Source organism: Artibeus jamaicensis, unplaced genomic scaffold (assembly GCF_021234435.1).
Source record: "Artibeus jamaicensis isolate MK-2021 breed Jamaican fruit bat unplaced genomic scaffold, CSHL_Jam_final scaffold_537, whole genome shotgun sequence".
Classification (NCBI taxonomy): Eukaryota; Metazoa; Chordata; class Mammalia; order Chiroptera; family Phyllostomidae; genus Artibeus; species Artibeus jamaicensis.
The window spans coordinates 4,976,982-4,996,336 of NW_026522047.1; the positions used below are offsets into that span (position 1 = coordinate 4,976,982).

At 50.0% G+C, this 19,355-nt stretch overlaps 1 long non-coding RNA gene and 1 other non-coding gene across 2 annotated transcripts in view; one reads left to right on the plus strand and one right to left on the minus strand.

Annotated features, from left to right (window-relative positions):
- Positions 1–19,355, plus strand: part of LOC119037588 (uncharacterized) — a 72,654-nt gene that overhangs the window by 49,469 nt on the left and 3,830 nt on the right. The window contains exon 4 of the long non-coding RNA XR_005080228.2: positions 7,375–7,447. This is a non-coding gene — a long non-coding RNA (uncharacterized LOC119037588). The remainder of the gene's footprint in view (positions 1–7,374; positions 7,448–19,355) is intronic.
- Positions 19,062–19,164, minus strand: LOC119037717 (U6 spliceosomal RNA). Its single transcript, XR_005080267.2, has one exon. It is a non-coding gene; the product is annotated as a U6 spliceosomal RNA (small nuclear RNA).

Here is a 19,355-nt window from a genome sequence, read left to right on the forward strand (position 1 = left end):
AGGAGGTAACAGTCCTGTATGGAGGGAGCGAGGTACAGAACGGCCAGCAAGGAAGGCCAGGAGGACCACGGGCAGAACCGTGGGGGGGAGCATGGTGGGGGTCGACTGGGCTGGAGGGGCTGGCCCGGACCCAAGGTGGGGTTCGGTGGGGAAAGGGAAGGGAACAGTGGTGGTGGGCTGCCAGGGTCAGGGGTCGTATTCATGCAAGAGGATCCCAGGAGGAAGCCAGTTATGGTTTTTGTATAGCCAGGTGACATCATAAAAATCTGTTAGTCACTGTGAGAAGAAATCCGATCCATCACAGCACTGGACGTGACAGTATCTTTTTTATTAAACTGCTAACTTCTGCAGTCTGAATCTCCATAAATAAGCTTCCCAATGTGTGAGTTATCTGAACTCTGTGCCCATTTCAAGGAAAAAGAAAGAGCCGTATGTGGTAATGGAGAAAAGATGAGGATGTGGGAAGAAGAGAATTGTTCTACGTTGAAAGGGAGCCCTCACCTCTTTGCTCATTCTTTTTGAAATTCTTTTATAAAATTTTACTTCATTTTTAAATTGAGCATAAATATGTAAGACATGAGTCAGAGCAAACTCAGAAAGTACCTAGAAGCCTCCAGCATTTGAAGCTTGTGAGCTGGTTTCATGTGGGTGAAGGCTGGTTTTCAGGAAGACACATTGAGAATAGAACTTGTTTGTTTAGGTTTCGCCCTCCTCTGGGGGACGTTCAGGGCTGTTCAGTGAACAACGAGGGGGAAGAGTGCCTTCCGGGGCCCAGCTGCAGAGAGCCTTGTCTGCAGGGGGGTGGCCCGAGCAGATCCTGGGCACAGGGCAGTTTTCCCTGGACCCCATCTGGGGAGGTGTGGTCTCAGCAAAGGCAAGCACAAGTAGCACTCGGGCCTGTCCTCCAGCCGGGCTCCCATGAAAGGCTCCACCCCTCTCTCCAGGCACAGAAGAAGACCGAACTGTCCCTGTCCCCTGACAGGCTGTCCCCAAAGCCCTGGACACTCCTGCAGAGCTGATCACTTTTGGGAAGCGCTGCTTAGACTTTGTTTTTAAGAAAAAGGTTACGTTTCAGATGGGGAGCTATCTGTTATTCACTACGTGTTAACTATTGTTTTACACAAGGGAAACCTTCTACTGTTAAATAACCACGTGGCCTCAGCCAGCGCCTGCCTCCTCTGGGGTGCAGTTTGCTTCTCCGTACAGCAGACACGAGTTAGATTATATAGTCTCCAAGGCCTCTTCCTGATCTGACATGATAACTTCTAAGTCAGACAACTTCCTCTTGTTGGTGAAGCGACACACAGCCTGAGGTTACTTTATAACCTCATGCTAAATCGCTCTCTTAAAAACCGTAGGGGAAAGGAACCCAGCAGCCCCAAGCATGCGCAGGCAGGAAGGATCCTCCCCGGGGCGCGGCCTGCTGAGGCCTGAGCTTGTGCAGCGCTGCGGCTGCCCCCACCACAGGGGGGGGCGCACCGTCCCGCTTCTTCGAAACACCAGTGTTTGTGCTGTGGCCACGCAGTTGATGGTCTGTGTGTACCTTCCGGCCTGGCGATGTTGCATTCGCTGTCTGTTCTGACTCTTTATTCCAGAGTCCATGTTTTTACGAGGGTTCCACTTCTTTCTCAGAAGGTACGATAATTCCTCTAAAGCAAGATTGGGTCCTCAATGGGGCAGTTTTGCAGGCAAGTGGCCAGACAGCAAGTGATGGATGATCGTGTGACAGGCAACAAGGAGGAGAGCCAGGAACACAGGACAGGATCTGAGAGCAAGGCCACCAGGGCGGCCACTGGCCTCATATGGCTTTTTAAATCCCAATTGACTGGAATCAACTGGGCACTGAAGCATCAGGGGCTCTCTTCGAAGAACACGGCTTCTTCACTATTTTGCTGTCCCTCTGAAACCAATGCAGAATAATACCGAACGTCAGCCGTGATTGAAATATTAAAAATCAATGAATTTTTAGAAGTACGGCTCTCTGCCATATAGCCTCACTTCCAGCACCCTGCAGGCCCCCGGAGTTAATGAGGACCTCTGCTCGTGCCTCTGCTGCAGGGGGTTTGGGCGGATGAGCACCGTGGACACCCACTGGCCACAGACACTCACTTTTAGGAGATGTCAGTGAACTTGGAAATCGCCTGAGACGTTCTTCCGTCCAGGACAGTTCTCACCTTTTCGGTACCTGAGAACACGCTGCCTCACAGAGTGGCTGTTCCATGTCTTGAAAACTTTGGATTAGGAAGTTCTTCCCTAACCGGGTCAAAATCCATGTCTCTGTCACTTCCACTGTCTCCCCACACAGGGTAAGGGATCGGTTCTGCCCCCAGGGGCTGCCCAGACCACGACACTGCTGTCACGGCCGCTTAGCCTGCTCTCCTCCAGTGAACTCGGGCCAGGCATCGTGCATGGATGTTCCAGAACGCGAAACAACATGCCTGCCCCAACAGAAGCCTGGAGGCTGCCGGACACACGGATCACACCCAGTGGCATCTCTCGTGTGCCCGTGCAGAAGTGGGGTGAGGGTAGGAAAGAGAACCAGGAGGTCTGAAAACAAGTGGTCTGCTTTCAGACGGTGTCCAGAGGGGAGGGCGCCCTTGACAATGATTCCATGAGAAAGGGCGTCTGACTCTCCCCAGGGCCTGGGGAGTCTTCGCAGGCGGGAGCTCTGTTCTCACCAGCAACAGCTTCCCGATCTGCAAGTCCAGCGGGCCATCGGAAGCAATGTCGCCAGCTTCCATCACCAGCCATGCCCCTAACATCTGGTGCTAGGTCTGTGGTTGCCTACAGGTGGATGTATGTATACATGTGGCTATACACACATGTGCGGTCACACATACAACACACAGGTATGATGCCATATAGAATCATTTTATGTATGCATGTATATGCATGCAGACATAAGTATGATTTTAGATGGGTATATTTCTGTATTTTAATGGTCTTATAATTTGTATGTAAATGTGTATCCATGTATTGTACATTTCTGGTTATGCACACATATGTAGTATTTCTGTGTAACACATATGAGGGGGTACCCCCCAAAACAGAATTATCTTCTGGAGGGCAAGTCCCTTGTAGTAAAGGCTTCTCCCACTTGGTGAGTGTTCTAAGAACACTCCTGTATCGGTGTACCAGCTGGCATTGTTGTGAGAGGCTGCATTCGGCTTCAGTGACTTTTTTTAAGACTTTCAACACATTTGCCCATTTCATGATGGGTGACTTATGAGCTCACCTGCCTATACTATGCGGAGGGTTCAGCAGTTTTTGACTAAAAGTAGCACGACCCCTGTGCCCCATCTCCCTATTCACCTGATCTTGCACCAAGCAACTTTTTTTTGTTTGTTTCCCTGGATGAAAGTCCTCAAAAGGCAATGTTGTGCTGATGTGGAAGAGGTAAAACAAAGAAAGGCAGAAGCACTAAAAGGTGTCAGAATCAACGAATTCAGAAACTGTTTTCTTTCCCAGGGAGCCCTGGGAAAACGTCTCAATAGGTATATTGTATCAAATGGAGAGTAGGGAAGGGGACTGGAGTTTAAACATGTGAGAGTAAAGACACAGTTTTTCATGAGTTCCACTTGGGGGGCTCCCTTCGTATGTGTGTGTGCACACACACAGGAGGACGCTTCTGGAAGAAAACGGGAATTTCTGAGGAGGTTACCTGGGAAGAGTAGGGGTAGGCTCTTGGGAAAGGAGCAGGGAAGGGTACGTTTGTATTTCATCACATGGTCTTTCTTTCCCTGTGTGCTTACTACTTTTGCAACAACAAAAACACTTTTATTAACATTTGCTTCTACAGAGGACGCCCTCAGCTGCCTTGCCCTGGCCCCCCCAAGTGAGCTCCAAGTGCATGTGGGGTCCGAAGCCCCTGCTGCAGGCTCGGCCCGGCCAGGCTCCTTACCTCCAGTGATTTAAGCTGCTGTTTTTTTCCCACATCTGCTAATCTGAGAAAACTATCGCAAATGAAGATCAAATGAGAAGACACACATGACAGAGTGACAGTGCTTTGCAAACTGTCGTCTCCATGCAGGTCCCGAGAACTGGCTCATCAAAGATTGCCCAGAGCTGTCCCCCAGACCTCTCCCCAACACTGGCATCACTCGGGCCTGGTGTTCTTCATGGGCCCTTTTCCCAAAAAGTGGGGAGGCTGTGGCATAGCAACCGGGAAAGTGGTGGGAGCAGGAAGTAAAGAGACAGAGGAGAGGGGGCAGTGCCGGCCAAGGGAGCAGAGGGTGGGCTGGAGGCGTCTTGCATCAGGGGTCCTCTCTGCCCTGAGGCCTGAGCTGCTCTCACTCGCCCCTGTTCCCTGTTGTGGGCGAAGATCTTTGCTGGGATGAGGCAGGATCATTCTAGAGAGTTTCATGAGAGTATCTTGAATTCACGTCTCTGTGTCCAAACGCTGAGCCACCTTCCACTGTCGCACTGGCCACAGTCCTTCACTGACTCTCTTGAATTCTCTGGTTTTACTATTAATCCGACCACCCTGTGTTGAGTGTCTCCTGTGTGCCAGGACGTGCTGAGTCCTGGGGAGACAGGATGACTGCAGCATCTGAGCGCCGGGTCATGCCAGGTACCAGTGGGTGAGGACGTGGGAGGAACCACTGCCATGCCACGAGCAAACCTCGTGCCTGGGGACTGGCTCTGCACAGGGAGGAGAAAGTGAAGAGTAGGGAGGAATGCGCTAGACAGAGGGCTTGTCAACGGAGAAGCTGGACTGCGCGTGCGCGAACCAGAGGACAGTGAGGGATCGGACTTGGCTGACATGCAGAGTGAGAGCAAAGGGTCGGGCTGGGCAGGGTGCAGTTGTCAGTGACATTCCGTGTCGTGTGAAGGAGCTCGACCTCTGCCCAGTGGGCAGCAAGGGTCACGGATGGTGAGAGTCAGCTCGTTTGCTGCTACGCCTCCTGTGAAGGAAACTTACATATTTGCACAGTTATTGTCCTTAGCAAACTGATAACTTACTCAGAATAAGGACCGTTTCAACATACTTATTTCTGTCTACTTCTCTCAAATAACTGATTGGCCACTCAGTATTGTTGGGCATAAACACAACAGGAATCCCAAACGTGTTTGGGAGTCGGAATCCCCGGTCTGGACCTGGGCCACAGTTACATTTGTCGGCTGGAGCGTTGCCCTCAAACTGAAAGGTTACGGGTTCAGCTGCCGGTCCAGGCACTTAACAGTCCCCAGGCCAGGCCTTCAACGGAGTCGGCCAGTCAATGCTGCTTTCTTACAGCAATGTTTTTCTCTCTCCCTTCCTCTCTCTCTAAAAGAGGAATTAAAAAAATGTCTTTGGGTGAAAATTTTTAAAAATTCCAGTTTGATGAGTTGATGAAAGCTAGTATTTTTCTCCCATAAAAATGCAGATACAAAAAAAAAATTGTGTATGATTCCAGGAAGTTCAAGGAACTCCTCTAAAAATTCCTGACTTCAAGGGTTGTATACACAATCAAATTACACTTTTGATTTGACAGGGCTTTTTTTTTAAAAAAAACAAATTATGTGCAGAGTCTTAGGTACTTACCATAAACCTCATATTATTGGATTCAAAAGAACAAATTTAAAATCTGATTTCAGTGAAAAAGTCTGAGGCCCTCTCCCAAATGCAGAGTGGAGTGTTGAATTTTCTTCATGTCTTGATGATTAAAAGAACTCTAACTCATATTTTCTTAATATGGAGAGAGTCCTAAGTGATTTTAGGATTCCCAAACAGGAAAGAGAAAACAGTCCTTTAAAACAAAGTGAAATCAGCAACTCTCACAGGTCAAACAGTCCAGTACCTTTCCGTCCTTCTCCCAGAAAGGCTGGGGTGCATCTGGGACCCCGGGCATCTCCAGCGGGAAGGTGGGCTGCCCTTCAGAAGGCGGTGGGATTCCTCCGTGAATTCGCAGCCCCTTTTGCACACGGCACTCGGCTGCATCCTATGGAAAAGGGTCTCTGGGCTTTCCTGTTTGGCACCTGCAGAGAGACCTGGGGTTCAGGTGGGTGGGGGTTGCTGTACTGGAACTTTCTGTGGCAGGAGTGTAAAGAACAAGAGTCATTGTGTGCCTTCTAAAAACCCAAATAGGATATCGGGGTGGGGAGGTGTGTGGACTGAGACAATGAAGCCTGATTTTATTGAAAAATAAAACGATTTTGTAAAACTGTCGCTTTCCTGCTCACATGGGAAGAACCCGATCTGGTGACTTGATCTTGAGGTTTGTCGGCGGGTTGGGGTTAGAAAGCTGGAGGAGTGAGAAAAGCAGTTGTGAAGAACGATGGGTGGCGGAGGACAGGCAGGGGAGGGGAGCCCCGGCCGCTCCCCACACTGCAGTCCCCCCAGGGGCAGGTCTGCTCGGGAGGCCGGTGGAGGACCCTGGCTGACAAGTCTGAGCTCACCCTCGAGAGCTGCCCTCGGTACTTGGTCCACAGGGGCCTTCAGAAGTGTCTGTGGGCAGAGGCAGGGCTTCAGGAGGAAGCAGAGTGCTGGCTGTCCAGCTGCCTAGATCGCCAGGTGAGAGCAGAGTGAGCTCTGAAGCCAGGTTGCGGCCAACCCTCAGGAGCCAAGGTGCCGGAGGACGCCCTGGTCTCAGACCAGGCTGGTGGAGCTTAGACCCGTCCCACCAGCCTCAGACTTCAGAGGCAGAGCGCCCGATCTCAGAGGACACCAGCCAGTGCATGGCCAGGGAGGCCCCAAAGAGCGTAGGAAGGCCCCTCGCACAGCCAGGTGCTACCCGAAAGCAAAGAAAGAATTCTGAAAATCTGAGCATTCATGAAGGACTGAATCACCCCAGAAGAAACCATCGAAATCACTCCCGCTTGATGGTATCATATTGCATTTGAATAGATTGGAATCGAGATCCAGAGGGGACTGTTGAAATCCTGTTCATGTCGGTGTGTCTGAACGTCCCCTCCTCCGACAGGACGGGGCTCATCAGGAGGGCGAAGCAGCCGCGGGGAGACGGGGAAGCACCTTCTCCCCGCACACGCAGTACGCCTTGAGGGGGCTCAGGCCCTGCTGCACAGTTCTGGCATGAATTCGGGGTGATCTCCGACTGGTTCCTGTCTTTGGAAAATGACGGGAAAAGTCCAGATTTTACTTAGCAGACATAATTTCAAATACACTAGACAAACACTATCGCTTGTGCTTAATAAATCATCGACTTCTCTGTTACGAAGACCCTAACTTTTGTGTGTGTGTGTGTGTGTGTGTGATACCTACACGTAAAGATCTTAATAATTCTGTATTTCTTTTTTTTTTGTTACATTTCCTGTGTGCCGAGCTGGGGTATTTATTCTTCTGAATGATGCAATGGGTTAACAAGATAATGGGAAGGAAATCTTTCAAGGTACAAGGACCTTGACAGTACAATTTGTTTCGGTTTGATTAAACAGATGGAATTCCACGCAAGCGGAAAGTTGTGCAGGCGGCACCTTAGCACCCGCACCGGCCTTGAGCACCTCACGGGTAAGTTGCTGCAGTGAGGGGCGCTGCCCCGGCTTCTCGCTCCTCACCTCTGCCAAGGACCCTGCTGCTCTGAGCCCTCCTGTTCGAAATCCGGGTTTGGTGACAATCAGAAAGCTGTGATGTTTTTACTTGTGAAAAGCCGCGGCTCCTAACCATGCGAGGCGGGAGTGGGTGATTGCCTAGAATCGACTCATACGTTCCTTGAACGCTTCTCTCAGAAAGGCCGTCTTTGATTAGCGCGCAGAGGAAGCGCTGGGAGCTGTGGTGAAGGTGGGAGTTTTACTCTGAAGAAAAGCTGCTGAGCTTGGTGATAAGGAGGACTCTTCCTTTTGTCTACAGATGTTACGGAGATGTCAAAAACCAGCCCAAACTTGGAGTGTGATATTTTGGAAAGTTCGGCGTGACCTAATTTTGATTAACTGGAAATATTTCTAATTAGAGGTGGATGTATTTGAAGGGAGAGATTGTGTAAAGGACACTTTCTTTCCAACTAATTCTGTAGTGTCGATACAAGAATTAATGAGAATGCTTTGAGGATCCCAATTTAACTTTCTTCTTTAGTTTAAAAAAGATGTAAATCTTGTCTATTTAACAAGAATCCTCTTTTCTGCTGAGCTGCATTTTTATAGCTTGCAGAATTGGGGAAATCAGCACCACAGTTAATATTTTGACATCCTAATAAGCTTAAATATGTTATTTTAAATAGAGAAGAATGTCCAACGTAAAGCAGAGATGTGCCTAACATTCGCGGGTGTCTGCGGTGGAATGAGGGAGAGCGGTGGGAGGAGGGCCTGGTTGGAGGGGCGCCGAGAACTCCGCCTCCGGGCTGTAACGCCTGGACCTCCGGCGTCCTCTCGGGTTCCCTGAAGGTCTGCTGTGTAGTGGCACGAGCAGTTTGTGGCCAAAGAAAGTGCAGGCTGTCTAACGACATGCCCTCCACCGCGGCCCACCTTGCTCAGCGCAGCAGGCGACCCCCTCCCGCAGACAAGGCCCCGGGAAAACACTGCGGGCAGCCAGGCCAGTGCTGTGAGCTGCCCTAGCTTCGCCTGGGACACCGTGCCAGTGTCGCAGGGACGTGGGCAGGGTCCGCCCGGCTGCGAAACCCACTGAGCTTTCTGCCGTGTCTCCTGCGTTCATGGGAGGAAGGGCTGGGCCTTAGGAGACTGTGAGGAGTATTAAGCAAGGTCAAATGGGTTACATGCTGCGTTCACTGCCTGGATTGCACCGCGATTCTGAGACCCCTTCCTACGGTTTCATAGGTGACTGAGTGAGCGCATGCGCACTGACACGCTCCAGGGCTGATCACAGGTGCCTGTGTTCACCCTCGGGCTTGTGCGCAGGGTGCAAGCAGACTGCTGGGTGATGCGGCGGGGAGGGGGGTCCTTAGTGCCTACCCCACCTCACTGCTCTGGGAGCCTCCCCCCTCAGGCTGCCTTGCCCCGCCCACAGGCGTAGTTCACTTAATTCAGATGCGTGCTCGGAGATGCCTGATCGCTCTGCTCATCCCTAGAAAACCAAGTGTTTTAAATAGTTTAAAGAATAATTTGGAAATAAACCTCGGAGTGCCCTTCTCTGCCAGGGGCTTTAATTTCCCCATGCATTCTCCAACTTGATGAGGACAGTGGCGGCAGTAAGCATAGTGACAGCTGTCACTCTGAAGACCCGCAGTCCCCAGGCATTCAGCGCTAAGTCCTTTGCTACACGATCCTTTCTGCGGAGACGTGCGAGTTTTACTCACACGTGGCTTCCTTGATATCAACGGTTACCCCTTCCAAGCAGCATTCCTGGGTTATCCGGGCCTCCCTTTGAAGCAAGCTTTCTGAATGTTCCGGTTCTCCCAGCCAGAGGTCCCCTCACCTGAAGGGATCCCTTCAGCCACCTGCCATCTGCAAGAAATGGACCCCAGGGCACTTGGCCCCGTCCAGCAGTGACTGACTCTGTGTCTACACATTCTGTGGCATACTTTCCACACCCTGCCCCCAGTTTGGGGTGCAGGGAAAGCCACGCTGGCCCAGCTGTAGCCCTTCCTGTTAGCCCAGAGGGGTCCTTCGTGACACCTGTTCTGGGCCCGAGTCTGGGGGAGGCCCTGTAAAGTCTCTTAACTCCCACACCTTCTTCCATGTGCCGGCCCCACACAGGACGCCATTGGTCCCACCTCTCCCTGGTGGTGTCTGCACGTGTCAGTGATGCTCCACCAGTGGGCGGCAAGGATTTGTAAAACATGCAGCACCTGACTGTTTATTCTGGGGCACTGACCTCATAGCTCGTCCCCCCCAAAAAAAGTGAGAACAGCCAACACAACAGCTGTCCACTAATCAAAATCATACCTATTTTTGTCAGATCGGCGTACTTTTTTGGTGTGCTGCAGAATTTTGGTTGATGAATGTACGTGTGCCCTGAAATGACAAAGGTTGGGAATTGCTGGTGCACACGGACCCCGCTCTGTACCGGACACTGTCACGTTAGATAATCTCTGTCACTCAGTGCTCAGAATAGTGTTCCGATACCACGGGTGAGGCTGTGCCTGAGGCTCAGAGGCGTCAGATGGGGACTTTGCCCACAGGGACTCTGCTAGTGACAGCTGGGACAAGGACCGAGGTCTTCTGCTTTCCAGTTCAGGACTTTTTATTCTATGCGATTCTGCTTCCCATTCTGCGTGGCGACAATGGATATGTTTTCAGGAATGTCAGGAATCAAACAGTACCCTCTTGTATCTCATTCAAGTGCTCAGCACTGTGGAAAATGGCGGTCTTCTCACAATTCTCAGCAGTACGCATGCATGGCCGCGATGAGTGAGTTCATCGGGTGTGGAATGCTAAAGAACACTCAGTGCACTTTAACAGAGTGATTCACCACCATTACTGAGAAAATAAGCTGTGGGCATGATTCAGTGTAGAAAGTTCAAACGAAACCTTGAAGTAGACAATGTACAAATCACAAATAATTTTTTTAAAAAAAGAGAGAGCGAGAAAAGAAAAAAAAACCCTTTGTGGTTGCTTTTCTTACAACTAAATATCATTTTACTAGAAAAGGGCTTGGCCAACTTATTGATTCATCCTGGATGGATGCTTTTTTTTAATTTTAGATTTTAAAAAAAGACCTCATGTTCATTTTAATAATTTCCTTTCCTTTTCTTCTTAACCTTCTCGTTCTTTTTCTCCTGCTATTCGTTCCTCTCTTCCCCTTCCTTCTCCACTACCTCCTTCTCTTATTATTTTTTTCATTTTTGGAGAGTATTAAAATTAGTTAATACAAAGGAACCACAAACTGTACTACAAAATTAATAACCCTCAGAATGAATCTTATGTTTGGCTTCACTTGTCCTTCCTCCTTGTCTGTAGCTAACGTCCACGGTCTCTCTCCAAGGGAGGTGGGGGCACTCAAAGGGCCTGCCTGCCACAGTGCCCAGGACACGCACCAGGGCCGAGACACCATGAACTCACTCTTCAGGGAAATTTCCAAACTTGTGTCGACTAGGGTATCGCTGGGCATTCTCTAGAGAATTGGAACTAACAGGACATGTTTAAAGAAAGAGAGGGTTTAGTTGAAGGCATTGGCTTGCATGGCTGTGGAGGCTGGTGAGTCCCACAGCAGCAGAACAGACAAGGAAGAAGCGAGAGATGCGGGAGAATCAGTGTCGTGGTTTGGCCCAAAGATGACGGGCGTGCAGAGTCGCTCTTCTTTGGGCAATCGGCCTTTTTCCCTGACAGCCTTCGACTGCTGGGAGGAGACTGCCAGTTACAGAACCTGCCAGGAACCTGCCTTTCCTAGTGTCTCATGATTTACCCATCACTGTCCTCCAAAAATACTTTCACAGAAACCACCTAGAATAGTGTGTGGCAAAATTTCTGGGTGCCATGATGCCGCCAACTTGACACATGCAGTTAACCACCCCCGGAGGCCAGAGTCTCTCTGTGGGGAGATCGTCACCCGTGTCCCGTGTTCAGCCTCAGCAGAGTAGGTAGAGTGTCCCTGGTCAGCTGCGTCAGACACACTCCCCCTCTCTCCCTGGCTCAGCCGGAAATTCTTACGTTGTGTAAACCCAAGCCTGGTTTCCTGCACCACGGGGATTTAGAAAGGACACTCCTGCCTCGACTCCGACGGTGGCATTAAAAACCGGTCGCAGGTTTCCTGGCTGACAGATCTGGTGAAATCCTTCCCTCCCGGTTCTGAGGACTTGTCAGCTCCCACCCCACAGTCCCACCAGCAGTGAACTCTCCGTGTCCAGGGGGTCATCAGAAAGTCTTACAGTCGAACTGTTACAAGAACAGTTCTCTGTCGCTTCCTCCAAGCTTTAAGCTTCTAATACGGACTCATTCCTCACTCGGTCCCCCGTTCTGTCGGAGGTACAGGAATAGCCCAGTTGGGTCAGACATGGGGAAAGCAGACCCCTGTCCCCCCGCAGTCCTAAGTCACACCACCTTTCTGGGCTCCCCCCCGAAGAGCCACTGAGCCTCATCAGTCTTACCCTGACTCTTTCTTCAGAAACATCTTCCCAACTCCTAGGATTTATTCTAATTGGATATACGTGACCTCGGCCCATCCTGGAAGCAACCGCCGTGGCCACAGAAGCGTCGGTGCACTGCCTGACCACGCTTGGGTCCCAGGCTGTGCTCCTGGTGGCGGACATGGGACCTCGGCAAACAAGCGGACTGACGTCAAGGGAAGTGGATGTGCCAGAAAGAAATCGTGGGATTGTTTTGTTTGTTTGTTCATTTGTTTTATTTTTTAAGTCAGGGAAGAAGCAGGGGAAGATAGGAAATAGAGTCTGAAAATACCATGGACTTTTACAAATTATGAATAGACTATTTTTACTTTAGTGAATATCAGTCTAAATATTATTAGTCGTAGGTAAGTCTAAAAGGGCAGAATAAATCCATTTTCAGTACTGTGACTCTGCGATATCAGTAGACATCTGTTCCCCCATAAATGTAAGGAGTCACCTGTATTTTTGAGGTGGGGGGTTATTTGATGTGCCTGGTGAGAGCAGCTCTCTGTAGTACCTTGGTGTGCGGAATAGGCTGGGGTTGGAGAGAGCTGGCGTTGGGAAAGTTCCAGTAATCCAAGAAGCAGTGATAAGTGGGCAGGGGGTGGGTGTTACATGAGAGAGGAATTGCTGACAGGTCTTCACGCCTGACTTGATGTGGGAGACGAGGTGCAATCAAAGATGGTTTACAGGTGCGAGGTTTGCGCAGGGAGATTCTATTTGGGGAAGCTGATGCGCTTCAGGCCATGGAGTCTGGGGTGTCTGTTAGACATTCCAATGAAGTGCCACATTTTGCAGGTGGAGTCTGGAGAATAATCTGGTATAGAAAGAAAGATGTGGGAGGCATCTCTGTAAAGATACTTGTTGATCGCCTTGGCCAGCGTGGCCAGGTGGTTGGAGTACCTTCTGGTGAACCTGAAAGTGCGCGGGTCTGATTCCCGGTCAGGACACACACCCAGGCTGTGGGTTCAGTCCCCAGTCAGGGAGCGTATGAGGCAACTGATCCATGTTTCACTCACGTTGCTGTTTCTCCCTTTCTCTTTTTCCCTCTCTCTCTCTCTCTCCTCCACCCTGCTCTAAAATCAATATGCATGTCTTCAGTGGAGGATTTTTTAAAAAGATATTTATGGACAAAATTAGTCGGTGAGAGTGCAGATCGTGTAAAGAGAGGACGGGGCACCACTCCTTGAGCAGCAGCCGCCCTGGGACAGAGCCGAGGCGGCCGCACTGAGTGGAGGAGCGAGGGGAGGTGGAGGTGCCGGGGGACTCCGGGTCCCTCCAAACTGCCCCATGCTGCACTGGGGACACTGCCCTTTCAACGGAGTGAAGGTGCAGGCTCAGGGGAGCCGACTCTCCAAGTGTCACCGAGACGGTGAACAGCGAGGAGACAGCGTCACAAGGCGGGTGGGGAGGGACCGTGCACAGCTGTGGGCACCCACGGCGCCCCGGGCCGAGGAGGCCTGCGTATCTGCACAGCAGAGGAAGAGAAGCCAGTGGGGAGGAAGAGTTTTTGCTAGTGTTGCTTTTTGTCTGTTTGTTCAGGGTTTTTTGTTGGTTTTTTGGGGGTTTTTGTTTTCAGAAAACCAGTAATAATAAAATCTTTTATTGCTATCTAATACATGGCAGGTGCTGTGACGGGTAATTTTCAGTTATATTTTCCCAATTATTGTATCCATTTTATCAATGAGGAAATGAAAAGCCAGAGAACTTAAGCACCTTGACAAGATTGGTGGCGGGGCAGACTCAGTCCCACCTGGTGAGAAGTCATTTCAGTGGTGGCCGACAGTCAGTCTCCAAGGTGCCCAGCTGTGCTGGCACGAGAGAGCCCCCAGTAGGTCCTGACCCCTGGGTAGGTGGTGGCCGAGAGCCTGGCCATGACACAGAAGACGCCCAGGCGTTCCTGGCAGGGGCCACGGTGCCGTGCAGGCCCTGACTCCGGGCTGCTCTTAGCCTCTCCCGCGCCCACGTACGAACGAAAGGTGGTAGGTGAGCGGTAGTTTCACAGCGTTTGGATTTGGTGCCAGGAATGGCTCAGTCTTGAAGCTAAACAAACTTACTTTCCTTTGTTGATGAAAAAGTATGTGTATCTCTCGTGCCTTTTAGATTAAGAAAAACCAGGGACCAAACTCAGAACTCTGCTGAGGCAGAAGAATGGCCCAAACACTTGAGCAAATTCCTTTCTTTCTCTCGTTTTGTTTTACACGTATTTTGAGTTTTCCCAGTCCTTCGGGAATCCTTTAGGAAAGATGGTGGCATGTGCAGTCATTCACAGTTTAATGAGAGGGACACGTTCTGAGAGATCGCCGTCAGGGGCTCTCGTCATTGCGTGAACACGACAGAAAGCATGAACCCAAACTGCTCGATGGCGTGGCCCACTGCGCACCGTGGTTCTGCGTGTCCGCCGCCACACGTGACACGTGCCCATTCGCTGCCAGGAACGCATGGGGGCATGTGGACCCCCGTTGGGTGCACGGCCTCCTTGGATGGTTGGCCCGCTCTCCGGAGAGAGATCCGGAGGGCAGCAAGGTCTTTGATGGGAGCACATGCAAGGGAAGGGGTTCCTGACGGGCCGTGTGGGCACGTGAGCAGGAGCTGGCCGGCCCAAGCCTTGCGGATAACCGGGAAGGGGGAGTGCGGTGTGACGGTCTTATGGAAATGCAGACTTCCGTGTTGAAATAAAGGCGTTGTTGCTTTTGGGGCAGAAAGAAGAGAGTGCACACAGAGCAGAGTCCCCAAGTGGACGGCTCTATACGCTTAGCCCCCTTGACAACTGCTACGTGTACCTCCGTGTTGGTTCAATGTGCATAACTAGCCTAGCCCTGTGAGCAAGCTGTGGGGGTTTTATGCAAGAGCCGTTGTTCTCTCGCCCCAGAAACACTTCGTTGGGCATGTCCAGGTTTTGTGACACAGTGAGGGTGTGGGCAAGAACAGCGTGAACCCCGTCGGGAGGGTTTGGACAAAGTGTCCAGTAACACAGGGCAGTGTAGTCACCTGTGCCAGGAGGGGACTGAGTAAGGTCTTCATGGATGATCCCCAGGACACAGGCAGGAGAATGCAGAAGGGGGTGCACGAAAGGCAAGTCGGGGTCGTGGCTGAGGGCTGCAAATGCCAGACTGAAGAATCTGGTCAGCAGAAGCTCTCCTGATGGATGTCCCATCGGTCAGCTCAGCCAGTCTCCCGCCCGCAGTGGCGGGCACGTGCTTCCGCTGTCTGAGTTCAGGGCTTGCCAAGCTTGGTGACCTCATGCTGAGCCTGTCTGTGCCATCTGTGTGTGTGACTGGGATGATGGGATTTAATGAAAGGCTGGGTGACCTGCTGCAATGGGACTGTGAGCGGCATGATGGGGGAATAATTTCTGGGGCAGCTAAGTAGACTGCTTTGGAAAGAAGTGATAAAAGTGAGCACCTAGAATAATCATGTTGAATTACCAGTGGGTAAAAAAGTTATTTAAGAAATTAGAGAGCCCTGGCTGGTGTAGCCCAGTGGATTGAGCACAGGCCTGCGAACTAAAGGATCCCGGTTCGATTCTCAGTCAGGGCACATGCCTGGGTTGCAGGCCAGTTCCCAGCAGGGGACATACAAGAGGCAACCATACATTGATATTCCTCTCCCTCTCTTGTTCCCCTCTAAAGATAAATAAATAAAATCTTAAAAAAAAAGAAATTAGAATACTTAAGACTCCCAAAGGGTCCTGGGCTCGGGGGCCTCCAGGTGACTTGCAGGTGTCGCTCCCGTTTATAGACACTGAGACTTCTGTTCATAAGCCGATGCAGCCTGTGTGTGGGGTAGGCAAGAGGCACCTCTGAACTCAGCAGAGGACCCTGTGTCGGGGAGACCCTGGCTCCGCAGGCTGCTTTGACATCGTGGTACAGACGCAGCAGGGTGTCGTGTGTCTGGAGGGAGACGGTGGGTTCAAGCCCTGGGTTTACCACCTGCCAGTGATTGACTTGGGGCATGTTAGATGGCCTCTCTTGGTCTCAGGTTCCTCATCCTACAAGGGGGTGAAAAGGAACCCTGGGAGGAATGAGACCTACAGCACCACCATTAGAGAGCAGTGGGGTGGGTCCCTCTTGTGGCCACAGAGGGGAGCTGAGGTCCTAGAGCCTCAGGCCCGAGACTCCAGGGGGTGGGACCCCCTTTTGGGGGAAGCAAGGGGACGGGAGTGTGGTGAACTGGTGCTCTACCTTTCCGGGTCATCACCAAGTGAACCCAAAACCCCAAAACCATGACTTTACCACGCTGTCTCTTAACTCTTTGCCGGGGCCAGCGGTCAGCAGCTCTGAGCGTCCTTTTGCACATGGATGGCAGTGATCTGGTCCGCTGCCCAGAGTCTTCGCCAGGAAAAGTGGCTCCACCTCCCCCTTTCACGCTGTGGGCCCTCTGCTCCCCAGTGCTGTGTAGCTGCAGACCTGCTACAGAAACATCAGCCCAGAAGGAAAGGGTCTAGTGAGTCGGAGGCAGGGGTCATATTATGAACAAAAAGCACACGTTTCCCACTGTGCTAAGCTTCCCCCATGGCAGACTGGACATCTGATATGTCTTTAGTGACCACATCCTAAAATGCAGCTTATCTAAATTCGGATTCTTCTGAGGACCCAGTCTTGCTCCGATTCCCCAGGACTCAGGGGAAACTGTCTTAAAGGTTGTGTGTGTTGCATGCACATGGGTACCCAGAATAAAAGACCTGCGAGATTCAGAATTCCTCACACCATTAAAAAGACATTCCAAGTCACGCTTCTGACAGCTCCCACAGTTAAAATGGCTTTTGTGCTGTCCCTGAGCTGTGTGGGTGCTGATCGCAATCAGTCATGGTTGTTCTCACTGATTTCACAAGTGCATAGTCATGAGGAAGCAAAGGAGGTGGAAAGGAGGGACAGAGGAAGAGAGAGAAAGAGAGAGAGATTTGTCGCCCATGGTTACCACCAGTGGAAAGGAGGGCCTGTAGGGGGGGCTAGTCTTTGTGGGACATCCCTGCGTGTAGACAGTCCCCCAGATGCCAGCATCCCCTTCGGGCACCTGTCTCCCAGTGGTTCCCCGCCATCAGCGCTGCGCCCAGCACCAGGAAAGCCCCAGCCGAGGGAGGGCCGCGGGTGCGAAGCAGCCACCTTTCCACTTCCCCTGCTGGGCTCTGATTTTCCCCCTGCAGTTTGTCCTGATTCAGAACGAGAATATGAAAACACACAGAGGGACACGGCACCAGCCCCGTAATAAATTACGGTGAAATTTATGCCTAAGCGTTTCATTGTTTTTGATGCTGTTGTGAATGGCATCATCTTTCTCAGATGTTTCGTTGTCAGGGTGCAGAAACACCACTGACTGCTGTATGTCCATGTCATGCCTACAATTTCACTGGATTCCCTGATTAGTTCCAGCAGTTTCTTAACCAAGAACTTTCTAAATATAAGATTATAACATCGGCGAATAATGACAGGTTTTCTTTTTCCTTTCTATTTTGGATGCCTTTTATTTTACGCCTTGCTTGTTACCCTAGCCAGGACCCCTGATTCTGTTTTGAGTGAGAATGGTGACAGTGACATCCGGGTCCTATTCCTGATTTTAGAGAAAAAGCTTTAGATTTTCCCCAGTGAGCATGGGGTTAGCTGTGGTTTTAGCGCATGTGACCTTCGTTATGCTGAGGTGTGTATCTTTCATACCCGATTTACTGAGGGTCGTTTTCCTGAAGAAATGTCATGTTTGTCAAATGACTTCACTTTATTGAGACAATCATATGATTTTTATCTTTTATTCTATTTATGTGATGTATCACATTTATTGATTCGTGTACCTTGACCCACCCTTGCACCCCAAGGTTAAATCCCAGTTGGTCATGGTGTAGGATCCTTTTCACGTGTCAAATTCAGTTTGCTAGTATTTTGTTGGGGATTTTTTGCATTTATATTCATTAAGAACCTTGTTCTATCATTTTACTTTTTCTGGAATCTTTATCTGGCTTTGTTATTCTGGTAATACAGTCTCCTAAAATGAAGGAGATTGGAAGTGTTCCCTCTTCTTTAATTTTTGGAAAAGTTTGAGGATTGGTGTTGATTCTTCCTTAGATGTTTGGTAGAATTTGCTGTTAGAGCCGTCTGTCTGCTCCTGGCCTTTTCTGTGTTGGAGGTTTTTCATTACTAATTCAATTTCATGGCTTATTATTGGTCTTCTAAGATTTTCTATCTCTTCCTGATTCAGACAGGTCGTAGTCTGTAGCAGTTTGTTGATTTCATCTAGCTCATCCAGTTTGTTGGTCTATATTTGCTCTTAGTGGTCTCTTATGATCCTATAAATTTCGGTAATATCGGTTAAAATGTCTTCTTTTTCCTTTCTGATTTTACGTATTTGAGTCTTCTTTTTAAAAAGAAAAAACAGTTTTTAGTTTCACTGATCTTTATTATTGTTTTTCTGATCTACATTTCATTTATTTCCACTCTAGTCTTTGTTATTTCCTTCCTTCTGGTAATTTTTGGGCTTCATTTGTTTTTCTAGTTCCTTGAGGTATAAAATTAGGTTGTTTGTTTGAAATCTTTCTGTTTTCATAACATCTGCATTTATTGCTGTAAACGTCCCTCCCGGAGCTGCTTTCGCAACACCGGTCAGATCTGGGCGCGCTCAGTTTTCAGTTTTATTTGTTTCGAGGTTTTAAAAAATTTCTCTTTATTTATTCTTCGATCCATGAATTATTCGGGTGCATGTTGTTCAGTTTCCACGTGCGTGTAAACTTTCCGACTTTCCTCTTGTCGCTGACTCTGGTTATACCACTGTGGTTGGAAAAGAGAGTTGGTATGATTTCAGTCTTCTTAAAATTTCTACGCCTGGCTTTGCGGCCCGTCAGATGCTCTGTCCTGGAGAACGTGCTACGTGCATTTGAGAAGGACGGGTGTCCTCCCGCTGGGGGGGTCAGATGTTCTAGGAATGTCTGCCAGGCTCAGCCCCAACACTCCTGGCTGATTTTCTGTCTGGAGGAGCCACCCATTGTTGACAGTGGAGTATTGGAGTCCCGTAGCATTATCGTATTGTTGTTGTCTGTCTCTCCCTTCAGATCTGTTACTTGTGCTTAGAATATTCAGGTGCTCCAGTGTTGGGTGCACACATGTTTACGATTGCTGTGTCTTCTTGATGAGCTGACCCCTTAAAAACGTGGGACGCTTCATGAACTTGCATGTCATCCTTGTGCAGGGGTCCTGCTAGTCTTCCCTGTATTTTCCAATTTTGGTATATGTGTCACTGAATATACATACATAATACTGTGAAAACAGCCCCCAGTGTCACAAACAGATAAAACTATTGTTTCAAGCCACTGAATTTCCAGGTGGTTTGTCAACAACATTGATAAAGACACCATCAGGGTGACAAGTGGAGACGGGGAGGTTGAGGGCGTGTAGACCGGCCCTGCTCTCATTCTCTCTTCAGAGGAAGCAGCTCCCC